At 45.0% G+C, this 4089-nt stretch overlaps 1 pseudogene; it reads left to right on the plus strand.

Moving 5' to 3' along the window:
- The first annotated feature begins 3653 nt into the window (after nucleotides 1-3653).
- Nucleotides 3654-3771, plus strand: LOC124723765 (annotated as a pseudogene).
- Nucleotides 3772-4089: the final 318 nt, after the last annotated feature.

A 4089-nucleotide genomic window follows, 5' to 3' on the forward strand; every position in this document is an offset into this window, starting at 1 on the left:
ACGTTCACCAGACCTAATAACTCTGGATTTTTTCTTGTGGGGTTATTTAAAAAATATTGTTTATGAAAGACAGCCCACAACCCGAAACAATGTGGATCACTGCATTCGAAGAGCGTGTGCAGCCATACCACAGCATGTGCTGCTCAAAACTGTGGACAACTTTCGCAAACGATCGACTTTATGCATTAAAGCAAATGGGGATAATTTTGAACAATTTCTTTATCGCTAGTTTCATTAATTAAGCACCCCAAATTGTGAGAGGCAAGGGGACTCACACTAATAAAGCTCTCCAACATGTGAGAGGTAAGGTGACTCACACTAATGAAACACCACAACATGGGAGAGGCAAGAGGACTCTCACTAATGAAGCACCCCATGGGAACATCATCTACTACGTCCATGTCTTGTTCCTGGGTAACGCTAAAAGTAGGATACAGTACATTTTGTACAATAATAGCTTAATCGGGGGTAACTAAAGAATTGGTGCACATTTTTCATCGATTTGATACGTCTTTCTCGGATAATTCTAAATACATCAGAGTTCTTCCCCAATTTTACTTTTTTCTCGATTTCAGCACCATCTGTCAATGGTTTAAAAATGTTTCACACAAACGTTGATCACTTTTTTATGGAGAATCCGAATATGCAATAAAAATGGTTGTTTACATTTAAGATTTAAAAGTTGCCCCCCGCCCCACCCAAGGGGACGGGGGCTGGGGGCCACGTGTAGTATCATTTGATGTCCCCCCTTGAGCTTACGAACTTGTGTTACCCGCTATTTTTACCCGATGTATAGTTTTCGAAATAATCTCATCCGAAACTTCAGATGGACCACTCTGTATATGACCATATCTTTTGACTGAATTGACTTAGAAGCTTAAAATTTTTGTGTCGCCGACGGACCATAGACCTAAGTATGTGACATAAGAGAACAAGGGATGTTAACAGACGGACAGACAATAAAAAAAGATTTTCGTGTTATATACCGTACGGTCCTAAAGCATCGGCTGTACGCCGACCAGCACAGCCTCGCGAAAGGGCATCAAGAAGGCGCTGACCCGCGCGCCAATGGAAAGAGCGGGCAACGCCACACCTCTAGGAAGATAAGAGTTCAGCGCCCCCTGTCAACGCTGGCTTAACCAGCCACCCATCGCTGGTCGAGCCAGTTCGGCCACAGACTTATAGAGCATCAGTACTGAGTAATAGGAAGACGATACTTAGCCTGCATTCTGCGAGTAGTAATAGTGGATGAAGTAAGTGCAAGTAGGAGCCTCAGGAAGCACAGGAAGCCATTTGATAACGAGAAGTTGTGTTTCTTTCATTTTTAGAAATAAAGTGTTCCATTAATTTGAATGTGTGTGTACAGACCATTTTGTTTTCCTGCCACTGGCCATGGCAACTTCTCTCCTTCCTTTTTTTTGTGTCGGTGCTGACTCCCGCAGTAGCCGACACAATATATACTTACAGATTAACAATTATCGAATTTTTTTCGTTCCATGTGCTGTGAAACCTTGCTATTTGCCACATTTCATGATTCTAGGTCAACGGGAAGTACTCTATCAGGTTGAAGAGTGTATATGTATCAAAATATAACATAAATGGCCGTATCTTTCGACTGAATATACTTAGTAGCTTAAAATTTTTACGCTGGCGTAGGTCCATAGATCTCAATACGAAGGAAGATCGGAAAGTAACAATACCTTTATTGCTAAAAATGTTTTATAAGTAATAAAACAAAAAAATTACAAATGAAGTTACATCATTTGCCTACTTTCCTACGTAGTTACCAACGTTCTCAACACATTAGTCCCATCGTAATACCAGTTTCAGTACGCCCTGTTCGTAGAAGTCCGTTTGGTTGGAGTACAGCCATCTGCGTACAGTTTGTTTCACTTCCACACCTGTCACAAAGCGTTGGGCTGCCAGGACTTTCTTCATGGGACCAACCGGATGAAAGTCCGCCGGTGCAAGGTCTGGACTGTGTGATGGATGCTGGAGCACTTCCCACCAAAATCTGGCTATTTCCTCACGAACAAGAGCAGCAACATGGAGGCGAGCACTAATGGTTCAAATGGCTCTGAGCACTATGGGACTTAACTTCTGAGATCATCAGTCCCCTAGAACTTAGAACTACTTAAACCTAACTAACCAAAGGACATCACACACATCCATGCCCGAGGCAAGATTCGAACCTGCGACCGTAGCAGTCGCGCAGTTCCAGACTGAAGCGCCTAGAACCGCTCGGCCACTCCGGCCGGCGAGCACTAATGTTGTGGCGTTTGTCACGAAGCCACGACGCAACTTAACCACAGTTTTAATGTAGGCTGCAGCATTCACACTGGTCCCGTGTTCACCATGCATATCTCAAAACATTGTCACAAGCTCTTTCCTAGCTGATTGAGTAATTCTGATTTTTTTTCGTACTGTGGAATCAGCATATTTCCCCTTCATAGAGGCCAACTTGGTTTCGGATGTTTAGTGCCACGTCCACAACACATCGCCAGTGACGATTCCTTTCAGAAACTCATACCTTTCTGCGGCGTAACGCATTAAGTCATCCAAGCTTGTCATTATTCCCTGGCCCTTATGGTTGTCTGTCAGGTTCTTGGCACCCAGAGAAACCTGCTTTACGAAATTTCAACGTTACACGAACAATATCGCACACCGCACAATAGGAAATGTTGAACTGCAGCGATTAGGTTATCAGTTGCACACGTCGGCCGTACATAATTACTGCCTCAGTGGTTTAGACGTTTTGCGTGGTTGCAGCTGCAACCAGCCGCCCGGAGCGTGTCGAATCACTGAAGTTCATACGGCGCACCTGGGAGAATGCACTCCACTTGCGGACACTGCTACGGTCCATACAGTCGTCTCCATATACGTCACGCATTTCCCTGTGAATTTCGCTCGGTCTATGCCCTGTGGCCGACAAATGTCGAACTACATTTCGCTGCTCTTCACATGATGACGGCAGTAACTTGCACGCCATGTTTGCTTCGTAGGTTAGGCTTCTCTCGCTAGAGATGCGCCTGAAAACAAACTACACTTTGTAACTCTAGCTTCAAACTACATCGCCGTGAGAGTTCAACTTTTGATACGTCTACTCGTTCCTGAGAAAAAGGGTCCGTAACAGTCGGATCCAAAAAGGGTCCAAATGGCTCTGGACACTATGCGACTTAACTTCTGAGGTCATCAGTCGCCTAGAACTTAGAACTAATTAAACCGAACTAACCTAAGGACATCACACACATCCATGGCCGAGGCAGGATTCGAACCCGCGAACGTAGCGGTCGCTCGGCTCCAGACTGCAGCGTCTAGAACCTCACGGCCACTCTGGCCGGCGTAACAGTCGGACACACAGGCAGGCAGACGGACAACAAAGAGATCCTATTCGGGTTTCATTCCTACAAACTGAGGCACGCAACCCTGAAAATGGAGTTGCCACTCATTATTTGTTTATGATAATATTTTCAAAAGAAAAATACACATATGTATCACAGAGAACATTACATAGCCCTTCCATACACTTAACAGAGTACACAAAATATTAATATTGTGGAAATACACAAAAAAGGACACAAAAGGTACACATTTTTTTCAAGTGATAGTAATAGTCAGACTGGTTCTAGCTTATTTCACTGAACCTTTGACAGGCCAACGGCCTTGCCTTAGTAGTAACACCGGTTCCCGTCAGATCACCGAAGTTAAGCACTGTCGGGCTGGGATAACACTTTGATGGGTGACCATCCGGTCTGCCGAGCGCTGTTGGCAAGCGGGGTGCACTCAGCCCTTGTGAGGCAAACTTAGGAATTACTTGATCGAGGAGTGGCGCCTCCGGTCTTGTAAACTGACGTACGGCCGGGAGAGCGGTGTGCTGACCACATGCCTCTCCATATCTGCATCCAGTGACGCATGTGGGCTGAGTATGAAACGGCGGCCGGTCGGTACCGTTGGGCCTTTCTGGCCTGTTCGTGCGGAATTACGTTTTAGAACATCTGACACTTTCCAGTAACTGAATATCACTCTTTCATGGAAGGGTCTTTGATGGATCTCCGACATCAAGAATTTAATTTGAAACTAGTTTTCTAA

This window comes from Schistocerca piceifrons, chromosome X (genome assembly GCF_021461385.2).
Source record: "Schistocerca piceifrons isolate TAMUIC-IGC-003096 chromosome X, iqSchPice1.1, whole genome shotgun sequence".
In the NCBI taxonomy this organism is placed as follows: domain Eukaryota; kingdom Metazoa; phylum Arthropoda; class Insecta; order Orthoptera; family Acrididae; genus Schistocerca; species Schistocerca piceifrons.